This window comes from Channa argus, unplaced genomic scaffold (genome assembly GCF_033026475.1).
Source record: "Channa argus isolate prfri unplaced genomic scaffold, Channa argus male v1.0 Contig032, whole genome shotgun sequence".
NCBI classification, from domain to species: domain Eukaryota; kingdom Metazoa; phylum Chordata; class Actinopteri; order Anabantiformes; family Channidae; genus Channa; species Channa argus.
This window is the reverse complement of record NW_027125251.1, coordinates 102,393-123,169: the sequence shown is the minus strand read 5'-3', so window position 1 is coordinate 123,169 and position 20,777 is coordinate 102,393. Positions and strand designations below refer to the sequence as shown.

Here is a 20,777-nt window from a genome sequence, read left to right as displayed (position 1 = left end):
ACAATTCAAAAATGCTAAATAAGGTTTGGAAACCAAGAACAGCAAACAGGTGTTACTGCCAGAAAGAGCCTCGCTAGCTGTTGGGAACCGTACTTTTAAAACTCCAGGAAGTGTAGGATGGACCAATCAGCTTCCTGTACTGCCCCTCAATCCGGCCAATCAGGCAGGGCACCTATAAGAACAACATATCAAAAACAACACATATGGCCAGGACCGTAACATGGTCTACTAGTAATGAAGCACGATGGTTGACAAACCAATAAAGTAGCAAAACAGTAATGAAAGAACAAAATTTGATGAAAATATAGAACAATTTCTATGAATAAATAGGCAGTAACACCAGCTTGTGCTGCCCGTAAACCCAAGCAAAAAAGCTTACAGCACCTGGTATTCCCACGCGGTCTTCCTACCAAGTACTAACCAGGCCCGGCTCTATTTGGCTGCCGAGATCGGACGAGATCGGGCGCTTAGAGAGCGGTGTGGCCGTAAGCTGCATTTGACATCATCAACAGCTCTTAAAAACGTTGGAGAAGCAGAATGCATGAAACTTGCTAAGACGAAGATAAATGTGGCAAAGTACAAAGTACTATAACTGTACTGGTCTGTTACGCCCCTGTCCAGGGGGTCAGGGTGCAACATACAAAGATAAATTAGCATGTTCCCTCTCCGATCCCCAAACCAAAATCCAGGATCGAGATGTTCCAACAGAATGATATTTATTTTAAACGAAAGAAAGTGTCAAACAAAACATGACACTACAACTCAGGGCGAACCAAGGCCAACATAATAAACAAAATAAGCCATTTCCCACAGAAAGTGCTAGCTAGCCTGATAGAAATAAACAAACCAAAACACAGTCGCTAACCCTAACTCCCTAATGTGAAAACAGTCCAAAGAAAATGGCTGTTCACCCCTACAGATTTAATACTATTTACAAAATATACAATTTATAAACAAAACCACGGCATAAAACCTAACAATTCAAAAATGCTAAATAAAGTTTGGAAACCAAGAACAGCAAACAGGTGCTGCTGCCAGAAAGAGCCTCGCTAGCTGTTGGGAACCGTACTTTTAAAACTCCAGGAAGTGTAGGATGGACCAATCAGCTTCCTGTACTGCCCCCCAATCCGGCCAATCAGGCAGGGCACCTATAAGAACAACAAAATAAAAACAACACATATGGCCAGGACCGTAACATGGTCTACTAGTAATGAAGCACGATGGTTGAAAAACCAATAAAGTAGCAAAACAGCAATGAAAGAACAAAATTTGATGAAAATATAGAACAATTTCTATGAATAAATAGGCAGTAACACCAGCTTGTGCTGCCCGTAAACCCAAGCAAAAAAGCTTACAGCACCTGGTATTCCCAGGCGGTCTTCCTACCAAGTACTAACCAGGCCCGGCTCTATTTGGCTGCCGAGATCGGACGAGATCGGGCGCTTAGAGAGCGGTGTGGCCGTAAGCTGCATTTGACATCATCAACAGCTCTTAAAAACGCTGGAGAAGCAGAATGCATGACACTTGCTAAGAAGAAGATAAATGTGGCAAAGTACAAAGTACTATAACTGTACTGGTCTGTTACGCCCCTGTCCAGGGGGTCAGGGTGCAACATACAAAGATAAATTAGCATGTTCCCTCTCCGATCCCCAAACCAAAATCCAGGACCGAGATGTTCCAACAGAATGATATTTATTTTAAACGAAAGAAAGTGTCAAACAAAACATGACACTACAACTCAGGGCGAACCAAGGCCAACATAATAAACAAAATAAGCCATTTCCCACAGAAAGTGCTAGCTAGCCTGATAGAAATAAACAAACCAAAAGACAGTCGCTAACCCTAACTCCCTAATGTGAAAACAAGAGAAAACAATCAAAAGAAAATGGCTGTTCACCCCTACAGATTTAATACGAATTACAAAATATACAATTTATAAACAAAACCACGGCACAAAACCTAAGAATTCAAAAATGCTAAATAAGGTTTGGAAACCAAGAACAGCAAACAGGTGCTGCTGCCAGAAAGAGCCTCGCTAGCTGTTGGGAACCGTACTTTTAAAACTCCAGGAAGTGTAGGATGGACCAATCAGCTTCCTGTACTGCCCCTCAATCCGGCCAATCAGGCAGGGCACCTATAAGAACGAGAAAATAAAAACAACACATATGGCCAGGACCGTAACATGGTCTACTAGTAATGAAGCACGATGGTTGAAAAACCAATAAAGTAGCAAAACAGCAATGAAAGAACAAAATTTGATGAAAATATAGAACAATTTCTATGAATAAATAGGCAGTAACACCAGCTTGTGCTGCCCGTAAACCCAAGCAAAAAAGCTTACAGCACCTGGTATTCCCAGGCGGTCTTCCTACCAAGTACTAACCAGGCCCGGCTCTATTTGGCTGCCGAGATCGGACGAGATCGGGCGCTTAGAGAGCGGTGTGGCCGTAAGCTGCATTTGACATCATCAACAGCTCTTAAAAACGCTGGAGAAGCAGAATGCATGACACTTGCTAAGAAGAAGATAAATGTGGCAAAGTACAAAGTACTATAACTGTACTGGTCTGTTACGCCCCTGTCCAGGGGGTCAGGGTGCAACATACAAAGATAAATTAGCATGTTCCCTCTCCGATCCCCAAACCAAAATCCAGGATCGAGATGTTCCAACAGAATGATATTTATTTTAAACGAAAGAAAGTGTCAAACAAAACATGACACTACAACTCAGGGCAAACCAAGGCCAACATAATAAACAAAATAAGCCATTTCCCACAGAAAGTGCTAGCTAGCCTGATAGAAATAAACAAACCAAAAGACAGTCGCTAACCCTAACTCCCTAATGTGAAAACAAGAGAAAACAATCAAAAGAAAATGGCTGTTCACCCCTACAGATTTAATACGAATTACAAAATATACAATTTATAAACAAAACCACGGCACAAAACCTAAGAATTCAAAAATGCTAAATAAGGTTTGGAAACCAAGAACAGCAAACAGGTGCTGCTGCCAGAAAGAGCCTCGCTAGCTGTTGGGAACCGTACTTTTAAAACTCCAGGAAGTGTAGGATGGACCAATCAGCTTCCTGTACTGCCCCTCAATCCGGCCAATCAGGCAGGGCACCTATAAGAACGAGAAAATAAAAACAACACATATGGCCAGGACCGTAACATGGTCTACTAGTAATGAAGCACGATGGTTGAAAAACCAATAAAGTAGCAAAACAGCAATGAAAGAACAAAATTTGATGAAAATATAGAACAATTTCTATGAATAAATAGGCAGTAACACCAGCTTGTGCTGCCCGTAAACCCAAGCAAAAAAGCTTACAGCACCTGGTATTCCCAGGCGGTCTTCCTACCAAGTACTAACCAGGCCCGGCTCTATTTGGCTGCCGAGATCGGACGAGATCGGGCGCTTAGAGAGCGGTGTGGCCGTAAGCTGCTTTTGACATCATCAACAGCTCTTAAAAACGCTGGAGAAGCAGAATGCATGACACTTGCTAAGAAGAAGATAAATGTGGCAAAGTACAAAGTACTATAACTGTACTGGTCTGTTACGCCCCTGTCCAGGGGGTCAGGGTGCAACATACAAAGATAAATTAGCATGTTCCCTCTCCGATCCCCAAACCAAAATCCAGGATCGAGATGTTCCAACAGAATGATATTTATTTTAAACGAAAGAAAGTGTCAAACAAAACATGACACTACAACTCAGGGCGAACCAAGGCCAACATAATAAACAAAATAAGCCATTTCCCACAGAAAGTGCTAGCTAGCCTGATAGAAATAAACAAACCAAAAGACAGTCGCTAACCCTAACTCCCTAATGTGAAAACAAGAGAAAACAATCAAAAGAAAATGGCTGTTCACCCCTACAGATTTAATACGAATTACAAAATATACAATTTATAAACAAAACCACGGCACAAAACCTAAGAATTCAAAAATGCTAAATAAGGTTTGGAAACCAAGAACAGCAAACAGGTGCTGCTGCCAGAAAGAGCCTCGCTAGCTGTTGGGAACCGTACTTTTAAAACTCCAGGAAGTGTAGGATGGACCAATCAGCTTCCTGTACTGCCCCTCAATCCGGCCAATCAGGCAGGGCACCTATAAGAATGAGAAAATAAAAACAACACATATGGCCAGGACCGTAACATGGTCTACTAGTAATGAAGCACGATGGTTGACAAACCAATAAAGTAGCAAAACAGCAATGAAAGAACAAAATTTGATGAAAATATAGAACAATTTCTATGAATAAATAGGCAGTAACACCAGCTTGTGCTGCCCGTAAACCCAAGCAAAAAAGCTTACAGCACCTGGTATTCCCAGGCGGTCTTCCTACCAAGTACTAACCAGGCCCGGCTCTATTTGGCTGCCGAGATCGGACGAGATCGGGCGCTTAGAGAGCGGTGTGGCCGTAAGCTGCATTTGACATCATCAACAGCTCTTAAAAACGCTGGAGAAGCAGAAGGCATGACACTTGCTAAGAAGAAGATAAATGTGGCAAAGTACAAAGTACTATAACTGTACTGGTCTGTTACGCCCCTGTCCAGGGGGTCAGGGTGCAACATACAAAGATAAATTAGCATGTTCCCTCTCCGATCCCCAAACCAAAATCCAGGATCGAGATGTTCCAACAGAATGATATTCATTTTAAACGAAAGAAAGTGTCAAACAAAACATGACACTACAACTCAGGGCGAACCAAGGCCAACATAATAAACAAAATAAGCCATTTCCCACAGAAAGTGCTAGCTAGCCTGATAGAAAGAAACAAACCAAAAGACAGTCGCTAACCCTAACTCCCAAATGTGAAAACAATCCAAAGAAAATGGCAGTTCACCCCTACAGATTTAATACTATTTACAAAATATACAATTTATAAACAAAACGACGGCATAAAACCTAACAATTCAAAAATGCTAAATAAAGTTTGGAAACCAAGAACAGCAAACAGGTGCTGCTGCCAGAAAGAGCCTCGCTAGCTGTTGGGAACCGTACTTTTAAAACTCCAGGAAGTGTAGGATGGACCAATCAGCTTCCTGTACTGCCCCCCAATCCGGCCAATCAGGCAGGGCACCTATAAGAACAACAAAATAAAAACAACACATATGGCCAGGACCGTAACATGGTCTACTAGTAATGAAGCACGATGGTTGACAAACCAATAAAGTAGCAAAACAGTAATGAAAGAACAAAATTTGATGAAAATATAGAACAATTTCTATGAATAAATAGGCAGTAACACCAGCTTGTGCTGCCCGTAAACCCAAGCAAAAAAGCTTACAGCACCTGGTATTCCCACGCGGTCTTCCTACCAAGTACTAACCAGGCCCGGCTCTATTTGGCTGCCGAGATCGGACGAGATCGGGCGCTTAGAGAGCGGTGTGGCCGTAAGCTGCATTTGACATCATCAACAGCTCTTAAAAACGTTGGAGAAGCAGAATGCATGAAACTTGCTAAGACGAAGATAAATGTGGCAAAGTACAAAGTACTATAACTGTACTGGTCTGTTACGCCCCTGTCCAGGGGGTCAGGGTGCAACATACAAAGATAAATTAGCATGTTCCCTCTCCGATCCCCAAACCAAAATCCAGGACCGAGATGTTCCAACAGAATGATATTTATTTTAAACGAAAGAAAGTGTCAAACAAAACATGACACTACAACTCAGGGCGAACCAAGGCCAACATAATAAACAAAATAAGCCATTTCCCACAGAAAGTGCTAGCTAGCCTGATAGAAATAAACAAACCAAAAGACAGTCGCTAACCCTAACTCCCTAATGTGAAAACAAGAGAAAACAATCAAAAGAAAATGGCTGTTCACCCCTACAGATTTAATACGAATTACAAAATATACAATTTATAAACAAAACCACGGCACAAAACCTAACAATTCAAAAATGCTAAATAAGGTTTGGAAACCAAGAACAGCAAACAGGTGTTACTGCCAGAAAGAGCCTCGCTAGCTGTTGGGAACCGTACTTTTAAAACTCCAGGAAGTGTAGGATGGACCAATCAGCTTCCTGTACTGCCCCTCAATCCGGCCAATCAGGCAGGGCACCTATAAGAACGAGAAAATAAAAACAACACATATGGCCAGGACCGTAACATGGTCTACTAGTAATGTAGCACGATGGTTGAAAAACCAATAAAGTAGCAAAACAGCAATGAAAGAACAAAATTTGATGAAAATATAGAACAATTTCTATGAATAAATAGGCAGTAACACCAGCTTGTGCTGCCCGTAAACCCAAGCAAAAAAGCTTACAGCACCTGGTATTCCCAGGTGGTCTTCCTACCAAGTACTAACCAGGCCCGGCTCTATTTGGCTGCCGAGATCGGACGAGATCGGGCGCTTAGAGAGCGGTGTGGCCGTAAGCTGCATTTGACATCATCAACAGCTCTTAAAAACACTGGAGAAGCAGAATGCATGACACTTGCTAAGAAGAAGACAAATGTGGCAAAGTACAAAGTACTATAACTGTACTGGTCTGTTACGCCCCTGTCCAGGGGGTCAGGGTGCAACATACAAAGATAAATTAGCATGTTCCCTCTCCGATCCCCAAACCAAAATCCAGGATCGAGATGTTCCAACAGAATGATATTTATTTTAAACGAAAGAAAGTGTCAAACAAAACATGACACTACAACTCAGGGCGAACCAAGGCCAACATAATAAACAAAATAAGCCATTTCCCACAGAAAGTGCTAGCTAGCCTGATAGAAATAAACAAACCAAAAGACAGTCGCTAACCCTAACTCCCTAATGTGAAAACAGTCCAAAGAAAATGGCTGTTCACCCCTACAGATTTAATACTATTTACAAAATATACAATTTATAAACAAAACCACGGCACAAAACCTAACAATTCAAAAATGCTAAATAAGGTTTGGAAACCAAGAACAGCAAACAGGTGCTGCTGCCAGAAAGAGCCTCGCTAGCTGTTGGGAACCGTACTTTTAAAACTCCAGGAAGTGTAGGATGGACCAATCAGCTTCCTGTACTGCCCCTCAATCCGGCCAATCAGGCAGGGCACCTATAAGAACAACATATCAAAAACAACACATATGGCCAGGACCGTAACATGGTCTACTAGTAATGAAGCACGATGGTTGACAAACCAATAAAGTAGCAAAACAGTAATGAAAGAACAAAATTTGATGAAAATATAGAACAATTTCTATGAATAAATAGGCAGTAACACCAGCTTGTGCTGCCCGTAAACCCAAGCAAAAAAGCTTACAGCACCTGGTATTCCCACGCGGTCTTCCTACCAAGTACTAACCAGGCCCGGCTCTATTTGGCTGCCGAGATCGGACGAGATCGGGCGCTTAGAGAGCGGTGTGGCCGTAAGCTGCATTTGACATCATCAACAGCTCTTAAAAACGTTGGAGAAGCAGAATGCATGAAACTTGCTAAGACGAAGATAAATGTGGCAAAGTACAAAGTACTATAACTGTACTGGTCTGTTACGCCCCTGTCCAGGGGGTCAGGGTGCAACATACAAAGATAAATTAGCATGTTCCCTCTCCGATCCCCAAACCAAAATCCAGGATCGAGATGTTCCAACAGAATGATATTTATTTTAAACGAAAGAAAGTGTCAAACAAAACATGACACTACAACTCAGGGCGAACCAAGGCCAACATAATAAACAAAATAAGCCATTTCCCACAGAAAGTGCTAGCTAGCCTGATAGAAATAAACAAACCAAAACACAGTCGCTAACCCTAACTCCCTAATGTGAAAACAGTCCAAAGAAAATGGCTGTTCACCCCTACAGATTTAATACTATTTACAAAATATACAATTTATAAACAAAACCACGGCATAAAACCTAACAATTCAAAAATGCTAAATAAAGTTTGGAAACCAAGAACAGCAAACAGGTGCTGCTGCCAGAAAGAGCCTCGCTAGCTGTTGGGAACCGTACTTTTAAAACTCCAGGAAGTGTAGGATGGACCAATCAGCTTCCTGTACTGCCCCCCAATCCGGCCAATCAGGCAGGGCACCTATAAGAACAACAAAATAAAAACAACACATATGGCCAGGACCGTAACATGGTCTACTAGTAATGAAGCACGATGGTTGAAAAACCAATAAAGTAGCAAAACAGCAATGAAAGAACAAAATTTGATGAAAATAAAGAACAATTTCTATGAATAAATAGGCAGTAACACCAGCTTGTGCTGCCCGTAAACCCAAGCAAAAAAGCTTACAGCACCTGGTATTCCCAGGCGGTCTTCCTACCAAGTACTAACCAGGCCCGGCTCTATTTGGCTGCCGAGATCGGACGAGATCGGGCGCTTAGAGAGCGGTGTGGCCGTAAGCTGCATTTGACATCATCAACAGCTCTTAAAAACGCTGGAGAAGCAGAATGCATGACACTTGCTAAGAAGAAGATAAATGTGGCAAAGTACAAAGTACTATAACTGTACTGGTCTGTTACGCCCCTGTCCAGGGGGTCAGGGTGCAACATACAAAGATAAATTAGCATGTTCCCTCTCCGATCCCCAAACCAAAATCCAGGACCGAGATGTTCCAACAGAATGATATTTATTTTAAACGAAAGAAAGTGTCAAACAAAACATGACACTACAACTCAGGGCGAACCAAGGCCAACATAATAAACAAAATAAGCCATTTCCCACAGAAAGTGCTAGCTAGCCTGATAGAAATAAACAAACCAAAAGACAGTCGCTAACCCTAACTCCCTAATGTGAAAACAAGAGAAAACAATCAAAAGAAAATGGCTGTTCACCCCTACAGATTTAATACGAATTACAAAATATACAATTTATAAACAAAACCACGGCACAAAACCTAACAATTCAAAAATGCTAAATAGGGTTTGGAAACCAAGAACAGCAAACAGGTGTTACTGCCAGAAAGAGCCTCGCTAGCTGTTGGGAACCGTACTTTTAAAACTCCAGGAAGTGTAGGATGGACCAATCAGCTTCCTGTACTGCCCCTCAATCCGGCCAATCAGGCAGGGCACCTATAAGAACGAGAAAATAAAAACAACACATATGGCCAGGACCGTAACATGGTCTACTAGTAATGAAGCACGATGGTTGAAAAACCAATAAAGTAGCAAAACAGCAATGAAAGAACAAAATTTGATGAAAATATAGAACAATTTCTATGAATAAATAGGCAGTAACACCAGCTTGTGCTGCCCGTAAACCCAAGCAAAAAAGCTTACAGCACCTGGTATTCCCAGGTGGTCTTCCTACCAAGTACTAACCAGGCCCGGCTCTATTTGGCTGCCGAGATCGGACAAGATTGGGCGCTTAGAGAGCGGTGTGGCCGTAAGCTGCATTTGACATCATCAACAGCTCTTAAAAACACTGGAGAAGCAGAAAGCATGACACTTGCTAAGAAGAAGACAAATGTGGCAAAGTACAAAGTACTATAACTGTACTGGTCTGTTACGCCCCTGTCCAGGGGGTCAGGGTGCAACATACAAAGATAAATTAGCATGTTCCCTCTCCGATCCCCAAACCAAAATCCAGGATCGAGATGTTCCAACAGAATGATATTTATTTTAAACGAAAGAAAGTGTCAAACAAAACATGACACTACAACTCAGGGCGAACCAAGGCCAACATAATAAACAAAATAAGCCATTTCCCACAGAAAGTGCTAGCTAGCCTGATAGAAATAAACAAACCAAAAGACAGTCGCTAACCCTAACTCCCTAATGTGAAAACAAGAGAAAACAATCAAAAGAAAATGGCTGTTCACCCCTACAGATTTAATACGAATTACAAAATATACAATTTATAAACAAAACCACGGCACAAAACCTAAGAATTCAAAAATGCTAAATAAGGTTTGGAAACCAAGAATAGCAAACAGGTGCTGCTGCCAGAAAGAGCCTCGCTAGCTGTTGGGAACCGTACTTTTAAAACTCCAGGAAGTGTAGGATGGACCAATCAGCTTCCTGTACTGCCCCTCAATCCGGCCAATCAGGCAGGGCACCTATAAGAACGAGAAAATAAAAACAACACATATGGCCAGGACCGTAACATGGTCTACTAGTAATGAAGCACGATGGTTGACAAACAAATAAAGTAGCAAAACAGCAATGAAAGAACAAAATTTGATGAAAATATAGAACAATTTCTATGAATAAATAGGCAGTAACACCAGCTTGTGCTGCCCGTAAACCCAAGCAAAAAAGCTTACAGCACCTGGTATTCCCACGCGGTCTTCCTACCAAGTACTAACCAGGCCCGGCTCTATTTGGCTGCCGAGATCGGACGAGATCGGGCGCTTAGAGAGCGGTGTGGCCGTAAGCTGCATTTGACATCATCAACAGCTCTTAAAAACGCTGGAGAAGCAGAATGCATGACACTTGCTAAGAAGAAGATAAATGTGGCAAAGTACAAAGTACTATAACTGTACTGGTCTGTTACGCCCCTGTCCAGGGGGTCAGGGTGCAACATACAAAGATAAATTAGCATGTTCCCTCTCCGATCCCCAAACCAAAATCCAGGATCGAGATGTTCCAACAGAATGATATTCATTTTAAACGAAAGAAAGTGTCAAACAAAACATGACACTACAACTCAGGGCGAACCAAGGCCAACATAATAAACAAAATAAGCCATTTCCCACAGAAAGTGCTAGCTAGCCTGATAGAAATAAACAAACCAAAAGACAGTCGCTAACCCTACTCCCAAATGTGAAAACAATCCAAAGAAAATGGCAGTTCACCCCTACAGATTTAATACTATTTACAAAATATACAATTTATAAACAAAACCACGGCATAAAACCTAACAATTCAAAAATGCTAAATAAAGTTTGGAAACCAAGAACAGCAAACAGGTGCTGCTGCCAGAAAGAGCCTCGCTAGCTGTTGGGAACCGTACTTTTAAAACTCCAGGAAGTGTAGGATGGACCAATCAGCTTCCTGTATTGCCCCCCAATCCGGCCAATCAGGCAGGGCACCTATAAGAACAACAAAATAAAAACAACACATATGGCCAGGACCGTAACATGGTCTACTAGTAATGAAGCACGATGGTTGACAAACCAATAAAGTAGCAAAACAGCAATGAAAGAACAAAATTTGATGAAAATATAGAACAATTTCTATGAATAAATAGGCAGTAACACCAGCTTGTGCTGCCCGTAAACCCAAGCAAAAAAGCTTACAGCACCTGGTATTCCCAGGCGGTCTTCCTACCAAGTACTAACCAGGCCCGGCTCTATTTGGCTGCCGAGATCGGACGAGATCGGGCGCTTAGAGAGCGGTGTGGCCGTAAGCTGCATTTGACATCATCAACAGCTCTTAAAAACGCTGGAGAAGCAGAATGCATGACACTTGCTAAGAAGAAGATAAATGTGGCAAAGTACAAAGTACTATAACTGTACTGGTCTGTTACGCCCCTGTCCAGGGGGTCAGGGTGCAACATACAAAGATAAATTAGCATGTTCCCTCTCCGATCCCCAAACCAAAATCCAGGACCGAGATGTTCCAACAGAATGATATTTATTTTAAACGAAAGAAAGTGTCAAACAAAACATGACACTACAACTCAGGGCGAACCAAGGCCAACATAATAAACAAAATAAGCCATTTCCCACAGAAAGTGCTAGCTAGCCTGATAGAAATAAACAAACCAAAAGACAGTCGCTAACCCTAACTCCCTAATGTGAAAACAAGAGAAAACAATCAAAAGAAAATGGCTGTTCACCCCTACAGATTTAATACTATTTACAAAATATACAATTTATAAACAAAACCACGGCATAAAACCTAACAATTCAAAAATGCTAAATAAAGTTTGGAAACCAAGAACAGCAAACAGGTGCTGCTGCCAGAAAGAGCCTCGCTAGCTGTTGGGAACCGTACTTTTAAAACTCCAGGAAGTGTAGGATGGACCAATCAGCTTCCTGTACTGCCCCCCAATCCGGCCAATCAGGCAGGGCACCTATAAGAACAACAAAATAAAAACAACACATATGGCCAGGACCGTAACATGGTCTACTAGTAATGAAGCACGATGGTTGACAAACCAATAAAGTAGCAAAACAGCAATGAAAGAACAAAATTTGATGAAAATATAGAACAATTTCTATGAATAAATAGGCAGTAACACCAGCTTGTGCTGCCCGTAAACCCAAGCAAAAAAGCTTACAGCACCTGGTATTCCCAGGCGGCCTTCCTACCAAGTACTAACCAGGCCCGGCTCTATTTGGCTGCCGAGATCGGACGAGATCGGGCGCTTAGAGAGCTGTGTGGCCGTAAGCTGCATAAAAACGTTGGAGAAGCAGAATGCATGAAACTTGCTAAGAAGAAGATAAATGTGGCAAAGTACAAAGTACTATAACTGTACTGGTCTGTTACGCCCCTGTCCAGGGGGTCAGGGTGCAACATACAAAGATAAATTAGCATGTTCCCTCTCCGATCCCCAAACCAAAATCCAGGATCGAGATGTTCCAACAGAATGATATTTATTTTAAACGAAAGAAAGTGTCAAACAAAACATGACACTACAACTCAGGGCGAACCAAGGCCAACATAATAAACAAAATAAGCCATTTCCCACAGAAAGTGCTAGCTAGCCTGATAGAAATAAACAAACCAAAAGACAGTCGCTAACCCTAACTCCCTAATGTGAAAACAAGAGAAAACAATCAAAAGAAAATGGCTGTTCACCCCTACAGATTTAATACGAATTACAAAATATACAATTTATAAACAAAACCACGGCACAAAACCTAAGAATTCAAAAATGCTAAATAAGGTTTGGAAACCAAGAACAGCAAACAGGTGCTGCTGCCAGAAAGAGCCTCGCTAGCTGTTGGGAACCGTACTTTTAAAACTCCAGGAAGTGTAGGATGGACCAATCAGCTTCCTGTACTGCCCCTCAATCCGGCCAATCAGGCAGGGCACCTATAAGAATGAGAAAATAAAAACAACACATATGGCCAGGACCGTAACATGGTCTACTAGTAATGAAGCACGATGGTTGACAAACCAATAAAGTAGCAAAACAGCAATGAAAGAACAAAATTTGATGAAAATATAGAACAATTTCTATGAATAAATAGGCAGTAACACCAGCTTGTGCTGCCCGTAAACCCAAGCAAAAAAGCTTACAGCACCTGGTATCCCCACGCGGTCTTCCTACCAAGTACTAACCAGGCCCGGCTCTATTTGGCTGCCGAGATCGGACGAGATCGGGCGCTTAGAGAGCGGTGTGGCCGTAAGCTGCATTTGACATCATCAACAGCTCTTAAAAACGCTGGAGAAGCAGAAGGCATGACACTTGCTAAGAAGAAGATAAATGTGGCAAAGTACAAAGTACTATAACTGTACTGGTCTGTTACGCCCCTGTCCAGGGGGTCAGGGTGCAACATACAAAGATAAATTAGCATGTTCCCTCTCCGATCCCCAAACCAAAATCCAGGATCGAGATGTTCCAACAGAATGATATTCATTTTAAACGAAAGAAAGTGTCAAACAAAACATGACACTACAACTCAGGGCGAACCAAGGCCAACATAATAAACAAAATAAGCCATTTCCCACAGAAAGTGCTAGCTAGCCTGATAGAAATAAACAAACCAAAAGACAGTCGCTAACCCTAACTCCCTAATGTGAAAACAGTCCAAAGAAAATGGCTGTTCACCCCTACAGATTTAATACTATTTACAAAATATACAATTTATAAACAAAACCACGGCACAAAACCTAACAATTCAAAAATGCTAAATAAGGTTTGGAAACCAAGAACAGCAAACAGGTGCTGCTGCCAGAAAGAGCCTCGCTAGCTGTTGGGAACCGTACTTTTAAAACTCCAGGAAGTGTAGGATGGACCAATCAGCTTCCTGTACTGCCCCTCAATCCGGCCAATCAGGCAGGGCACCTATAAGAACAACATATCAAAAACAACACATATGGCCAGGACCGTAACATGGTCTACTAGTAATGAAGCACGATGGTTGACAAACCAATAAAGTAGCAAAACAGTAATGAAAGAACAAAATTTGATGAAAATATAGAACAATTTCTATGAATAAATAGGCAGTAACACCAGCTTGTGCTGCCCGTAAACCCAAGCAAAAAAGCTTACAGCACCTGGTATTCCCACGCGGTCTTCCTACCAAGTACTAACCAGGCCCGGCTCTATTTGGCTGCCGAGATCGGACGAGATCGGGCGCTTAGAGAGCGGTGTGGCCGTAAGCTGCATTTGACATCATCAACAGCTCTTAAAAACGTTGGAGAAGCAGAATGCATGAAACTTGCTAAGACGAAGATAAATGTGGCAAAGTACAAAGTACTATAACTGTACTGGTCTGTTACGCCCCTGTCCAGGGGGTCAGGGTGCAACATACAAAGATAAATTAGCATGTTCCCTCTCCGATCCCCAAACCAAAATCCAGGATCGAGATGTTCCAACAGAATGATATTTATTTTAAACGAAAGAAAGTGTCAAACAAAACATGACACTACAACTCAGGGCGAACCAAGGCCAACATAAACAAAATAAGCCATTTCCCACAGAAAGTGCTAGCTAGCCTGATAGAAATAAACAAACCAAAACACAGTCGCTAACCCTAACTCCCTAATGTGAAAACAGTCCAAAGAAAATGGCTGTTCACCCCTACAGATTTAATACTATTTACAAAATATACAATTTATAAACAAAACCACGGCATAAAACCTAACAATTCAAAAATGCTAAATAAAGTTTGGAAACCAAGAACAGCAAACAGGTGCTGCTGCCAGAAAGAGCCTCGCTAGCTGTTGGGAACCGTACTTTTAAAACTCCAGGAAGTGTAGGATGGACCAATCAGCTTCCTGTACTGCCCCCCAATCCGGCCAATCAGGCAGGGCACCTATAAGAACAACAAAATAAAAACAACACATATGGCCAGGACCGTAACATGGTCTACTAGTAATGAAGCACGATGGTTGAAAAACCAATAAAGTAGCAAAACAGCAATGAAAGAACAAAATTTGATGAAAATATAGAACAATTTCTATGAATAAATAGGCAGTAACACCAGCTTGTGCTGCCCGTAAACCCAAGCAAAAAAGCTTACAGCACCTGGTATTCCCAGGCGGTCTTCCTACCAAGTACTAACCAGGCCCGGCTCTATTTGGCTGCCGAGATCGGACGAGATCGGGCGCTTAGAGAGCGGTGTGGCCGTAAGCTGCATTTGACATCATCAACAGCTCTTAAAAACGCTGGAGAAGCAGAATGCATGACACTTGCTAAGAAGAAGATAAATGTGGCAAAGTACAAAGTACTATAACTGTACTGGTCTGTTACGCCCCTGTCCAGGGGGTCAGGGTGCAACATACAAAGATAAATTAGCATGTTCCCTCTCCGATCCCCAAACCAAAATCCAGGACCGAGATGTTCCAACAGAATGATATTTATTTTAAACGAAAGAAAGTGTCAAACAAAACATGACACTACAACTCAGGGCGAACCAAGGCCAACATAATAAACAAAATAAGCCATTTCCCACAGAAAGTGCTAGCTAGCCTGATAGAAATAAACAAACCAAAAGACAGTCGCTAACCCTAACTCCCTAATGTGAAAACAAGAGAAAACAATCAAAAGAAAATGGCTGTTCACCCCTACAGATTTAATACGAATTACAAAATATACAATTTATAAACAAAACCACGGCACAAAACCTAAGAATTCAAAAATGCTAAATAAGGTTTGGAAACCAAGAACAGCAAACAGGTGCTGCTGCCAGAAAGAGCCTCGCTAGCTGTTGGGAACCGTACTTTTAAAACTCCAGGAAGTGTAGGATGGACCAATCAGCTTCCTGTACTGCCCCTCAATCCGGCCAATCAGGCAGGGCACCTATAAGAACGAGAAAATAAAAACAACACATATGGCCAGGACCGTAACATGGTCTACTAGTAATGAAGCACGATGGTTGAAAAACCAATAAAGTAGCAAAACAGCAATGAAAGAACAAAATTTGATGAAAATATAGAACAATTTCTATGAATAAATAGGCAGTAACACCAGCTTGTGCTGCCCGTAAACCCAAGCAAAAAAGCTTACAGCACCTGGTATTCCCAGGCGGTCTTCCTACCAAGTACTAACCAGGCCCGGCTCTATTTGGCTGCCGAGATCGGACGAGATCGGGCGCTTAGAGAGCGGTGTGGCCGTAAGCTGCATTTGACATCATCAACAGCTCTTAAAAACGCTGGAGAAGCAGAATGCATGACACTTGCTAAGAAGAAGATAAATGTGGCAAAGTACAAAGTACTATAACTGTACTGGTCTGTTACGCCCCTGTCCAGGGGGTCAGGGTGCAACATACAAAGATAAATTAGCATGTTCCCTCTCCGATCCCCAAACCAAACTCCAGTATCGAGATGTTCCAACAGAATGATATTTATTTTAAACGAAAGAAAGTGTCAAACAAAACATGACACTACAACTCAGGGCAAACCAAGGCCAACATAATAAACAAAATAAGCCATTTCCCACAGAAAGTGCTAGCTAGCCTGATAGAAATAAACAATCCAAAAGACAGTCGCTAACCCTAACTCCCTAATGTGAAAACAAGAGAAAACAATCAAAAGAAAATGGCTGTTCACCCCTACAGATTTAATACGAATTACAAAATATACAATTTATAAACAAAACCACGGCAAAAAACCTAACAAATCAAAAATGCTAAATAAGGTTTGGAAACCAAGAACAGCAAACAGGTGCTGCTGCCAGAAAGAGCCTCGCTAGCTGTTGGGAACCGTACTTTTAAAACTCCAGGAAGTGTAGGATGGACCAATCAGCTTCCTGTACTGCCCCCCAATCCGGCCAATCAGGCAGGGCACCTATAAGAACAACAAATCAAAAACAACACATATGGCCAGGACCGTAACATGGTCTACTAGTAATGAAGCACGATGGTTGAAAAACCAATAAAGTAGCAAAACAGCAATGAAAGAACAAAATTTGATGAAAATATAGAACAATTTCTATGAATAAATAGGCAGTAACACCAGCTTGTGCTGCCCGTAAACCCAAGCAAAAAAGCTTACAGCACCTGGTATTCCCAGGCGGTCTTCCTACCAAGTACTAACCAGGCCCGGCTCTATTTGGCTGCCGAGATCGGACGAGATCGGGCGCTTAGAGAGCGGTGTGGCCGTAAGCTGCATTTGACATCATCAACAGCTCTTAAAAACGCTGGAGAAGCAGAATGCATGACACTTGCTAAGAAGAAGATAAATGTGGCAAAGTACAAAGTACTATAACTGTACTGGTCTGTTACGCCCCTGTCCAGGGGGTCAGGGTGCAACATACAAAGATAAATTAGCATGTTCCCTCTCCGATCCCCAAACCAAAATCCAGGATCGAGATGTTCCAACAGAATGATATGTATTTTAAACGAAAGAAAGTGTCAAACAAAACATGACACTACAACTCAGGGCGAACCAAGGCCAACATAATAAACAAAATAAGCCATTTCCCACAGATAGTGCTAGCTAGCCTGATAGAAATAAACAAACCAAAAGACAGTCGCTAACCCTAACTCCCTAATGTGAAAACAAGAGAAAACAATCAAAAGAAAATGGCTGTTCACCCCTACAGATTTAATACGAATTACAAAATATACAATTTATAAACAAAACCACGGCACAAAACCTAAGAATTCAAAAATGCTAAATAAGGTTTGGAAACCAAGAACAGCAAACAGGTGCTGCTGCCAGAAAGAGCCTCGCTAGCTGTTGGGAACCGTACTTTTAAAACTCCAGGAAGTGTAGGATGGACCAATCAGCTTCCTGTACTGCCCCTCAATCCGGCCAATCAGGCAGGGCACCTATAAGAATGAGAAAATAAAAACAACACATATGGCCAGGACCGTAACATGGTCTACTAGTAATGAAGCACGATGGTTGACAAACCAATAAAGTAGCAAAACAGCAATGAAAGAACAAAATTTGATGAAAATATAGAACAATTTCTATGAATAAATAGGCAGTAACACCAGCTTGTGCTGCCCGTAAACCCAAGCAAAAAAGCTTACAGCACCTGGTATTCCCAGGCGGTCTTCCTACCAAGTACTAACCAGGCCCGGCTCTATTTGGCTGCCGAGATCGGACGAGATCGGGCGCTTAGAGAGCGGTGTGGCCGTAAGCTGCATTTGACATCATCAACAGCTCTTAAAAACGCTGGAGAAGCAGAAGGCATGACACTTGCTAAGAAGAAGATAAATGTGGCAAAGTACAAAGTACTATAACTGTACTGGTCTGTTACGCCCCTGTCCAGGGGGTCAGGGTGCAACATACAAAGATAAATTAGCATGTTCCCTCTCCGATCCCCAAACCAAAATCCAGGATCGAGATGTTCCAACAGAATGATATTCATTTTAAACGAAAGAAAGTGTCAAACAAAACATGACACTACAACTCAGGGCGAACCAAGGCCAACATAATAAACAAAATAAGCCATTTCCCACAGAAAGTGCTAGCTAGCCTGATAGAAATAAACAAACCAAAAGACAGTCGCTAACCCTAACTCCCTAATGTGAAAACAATCCAAAGAAAATGGCAGTTCACCCCTACAGATTTAATACTATTTACAAAATATACAATTTATAAACAAAACGACGGCATAAAACCTAACAATTCAAAAATGCTAAATAAAGTTTGGAAACCAAGAACAGCAAACAGGTGCTGCTGCCAGAAAGAGCCTCGCTAGCTGTTGGGAACCGTACTTTTAAAACTCCAGGAAGTGTAGGATGGACCAATCAGCTTCCTGTACTGCCCCCCAATCCGGCCAATCAGGCAGGGCACCTATAAGAACAACAAAATAAAAACAACACATATGGCCAGGACCGTAACATGGTCTACTAGTAATGAAGCACGATGGTTGACAAACCAATAAAGTAGCAAAACAGCAATGAAAGAACAAAATTTGATGAAAATATAGAACAATTTCTATGAATAAATAGGCAGTAACACCAGCTTGTGCTGCCCGTAAACCCAAGCAAAAAAGCTTACAGCACCTGGTATTCCCAGGCGGTCTTCCTACCAAGTACTAACCAGGCCCGGCTCTATTTGGCTGCCGAGATCGGACGAGATCGGGCGCTTATTTTTTTTTTTTTTCTCTTTTTATTATCAAAAATACTCTTTTACATTTTGGTGAAGACAAATACAAAGGTGCTTAAAATCAGAAAATAACATACATATTTTACATTTGTATATTCATTTCCCATTTCAAAACAGAACAAAATTATGAAAAAACATCTCAAATTATACACACATATTAAACACAAAAAGACCCAAACAGGAGTAAACCCCTACCCATTTTATCCCAACCTACCATTAACCAAAATCCACCACCATCCGCCCTTCTCTATCTACACCACATAGATCATTCTTCGCCCCCCACCTTCTTTCAAAACCATCCTTATCCGCTTTATAAAAGATTTTCAAATAGCATTTAACCAAATTCTTACACAGTGCCGTTCTACTTATTATTTTACCCCCAAAAAGTGCATGGTTTCTTGCAATATATAAAACATGACGCGCCACACTCAATACCAAATTCACCATATCCAGGTTTATGCCTTTTTCCGTTTTCTCAACCCCAAAACACCACACCCAGCTCCATTTCACTCCTTCCAACCCGATCACTTTACATTTCTCAGTTAGAACTGTCCTCACCCAATCTCTAAAAACCCGTGCTACCCTACAATGCAGCATAAGATGATCAAAGTCTTCATCCTCCCATTCACACACCGCACACGTTCTTGAATGTATATCACAATTAATTCGGTGGAGGACGACAGACACCAACACTCTTCTGTGCATCAACAGAAAATTTGTGTTAGCAATGGCTGGCGTCATCCAGTGCATGTATACATTTTCCCATATATCAGTAATGGAACGGGAGGGAAAAATCTGGCTCCACGCTGTGTTGGCTGCAGGTTGTTTGAATATATTCTTTAATAGGACTGAGTACCAGAATTTAGTAGGTAATTCTATCAGATTCCTGTTCTTTATATCACATGACAAGGTGAAAACAATTCCATCCCCTCCCCCCAGACCATCTTGTGTCCCCTGTAAAACTTCTCTCCATCTCTGTGGCCACCCCTGATGGAATTCTCTCCCTAATTCCCGGATAACTGACCTTGAGATTTTGTATCCTTTTCCTTTCGCTCTAAAAAACACCTCATCCTCATCAAACACCCCGTCTTGGTTTAAAAGATCTCTCACCTGTTGCACCGCTTTCCCCAGCACACCCCGGTTCTTCAGGAGGCCTGCCCGACCCTGCAGGCAGGGATTTCCAAAGATGGGTTGGTTCAACACATCCCACTTATTAGTCACCATGCACTGCAGGTGAGGCAGGACATCAGCCCATGCCTCTGCCGCCTCCTGGAATAGCATGCACGCTCCGGGCACATGCCGCGCCAGCTCGACGCTGCACAGGTTGAAAATCCCACCCGTCCCCCTATTCCTTATGTCTAACCACATATAGTCCTGCCATATACCACATGCTGACTTGTCCAAAAGCTTCTTATATAGCTTAATTCTAAGTGATTTAATTTTTGTTTTTAAATCACACAGCTGTAACCCACCTTTTTTATATGGCCCAACCAGTGTATTATGTGCAATCTTCATCGCTCTTCCTTTCCACAGGAAGTCTTCTATGGCTCTGCTCAGGAGGACCAACAAATCGCCCGGCAGGTGACAGACTTGCATGGCGTAAACCAGCCTCGGTACTATTACAGAATTCACTATTATTACCTTCCCTCTCAAACCCAACC

The 20,777-nt window shown here is 42.0% G+C and overlaps 19 pseudogenes; all 19 read right to left on the bottom strand.

The window, feature by feature from the left end:
• Positions 1 to 372: 372 nt before the first annotated feature.
• LOC137116842 (5S ribosomal RNA) lies at positions 373 to 491 on the bottom strand (annotated as a pseudogene).
• Positions 492 to 1,348: 857 nt separating this feature from the next.
• Positions 1,349 to 1,467, bottom strand: LOC137117057 (5S ribosomal RNA; annotated as a pseudogene).
• An 867-nt stretch (positions 1,468 to 2,334) lies between these two features.
• LOC137117056 (5S ribosomal RNA) lies at positions 2,335 to 2,453 on the bottom strand (annotated as a pseudogene).
• An 867-nt stretch (positions 2,454 to 3,320) lies between these two features.
• On the bottom strand, positions 3,321 to 3,439 carry LOC137117055 (5S ribosomal RNA; annotated as a pseudogene).
• Positions 3,440 to 4,306: 867 nt separating this feature from the next.
• On the bottom strand, positions 4,307 to 4,425 carry LOC137117054 (5S ribosomal RNA; annotated as a pseudogene).
• An 857-nt stretch (positions 4,426 to 5,282) lies between these two features.
• On the bottom strand, positions 5,283 to 5,401 carry LOC137116841 (5S ribosomal RNA; annotated as a pseudogene).
• Positions 5,402 to 6,268: 867 nt separating this feature from the next.
• LOC137117032 (5S ribosomal RNA) lies at positions 6,269 to 6,387 on the bottom strand (annotated as a pseudogene).
• An 857-nt stretch (positions 6,388 to 7,244) lies between these two features.
• LOC137116840 (5S ribosomal RNA) lies at positions 7,245 to 7,363 on the bottom strand (annotated as a pseudogene).
• An 857-nt stretch (positions 7,364 to 8,220) lies between these two features.
• LOC137117053 (5S ribosomal RNA) lies at positions 8,221 to 8,339 on the bottom strand (annotated as a pseudogene).
• Positions 8,340 to 9,206: 867 nt separating this feature from the next.
• Positions 9,207 to 9,325, bottom strand: LOC137117003 (5S ribosomal RNA; annotated as a pseudogene).
• An 867-nt stretch (positions 9,326 to 10,192) lies between these two features.
• On the bottom strand, positions 10,193 to 10,311 carry LOC137116839 (5S ribosomal RNA; annotated as a pseudogene).
• Positions 10,312 to 11,167: 856 nt separating this feature from the next.
• On the bottom strand, positions 11,168 to 11,286 carry LOC137117052 (5S ribosomal RNA; annotated as a pseudogene).
• An 867-nt stretch (positions 11,287 to 12,153) lies between these two features.
• On the bottom strand, positions 12,154 to 12,272 carry LOC137116993 (5S ribosomal RNA; annotated as a pseudogene).
• An 846-nt stretch (positions 12,273 to 13,118) lies between these two features.
• Positions 13,119 to 13,237, bottom strand: LOC137116959 (5S ribosomal RNA; annotated as a pseudogene).
• An 857-nt stretch (positions 13,238 to 14,094) lies between these two features.
• Positions 14,095 to 14,213, bottom strand: LOC137116838 (5S ribosomal RNA; annotated as a pseudogene).
• An 854-nt stretch (positions 14,214 to 15,067) lies between these two features.
• LOC137117050 (5S ribosomal RNA) lies at positions 15,068 to 15,186 on the bottom strand (annotated as a pseudogene).
• An 867-nt stretch (positions 15,187 to 16,053) lies between these two features.
• On the bottom strand, positions 16,054 to 16,172 carry LOC137117038 (5S ribosomal RNA; annotated as a pseudogene).
• An 867-nt stretch (positions 16,173 to 17,039) lies between these two features.
• Positions 17,040 to 17,158, bottom strand: LOC137117025 (5S ribosomal RNA; annotated as a pseudogene).
• An 867-nt stretch (positions 17,159 to 18,025) lies between these two features.
• LOC137117013 (5S ribosomal RNA) lies at positions 18,026 to 18,144 on the bottom strand (annotated as a pseudogene).
• Positions 18,145 to 20,777: the final 2,633 nt, after the last annotated feature.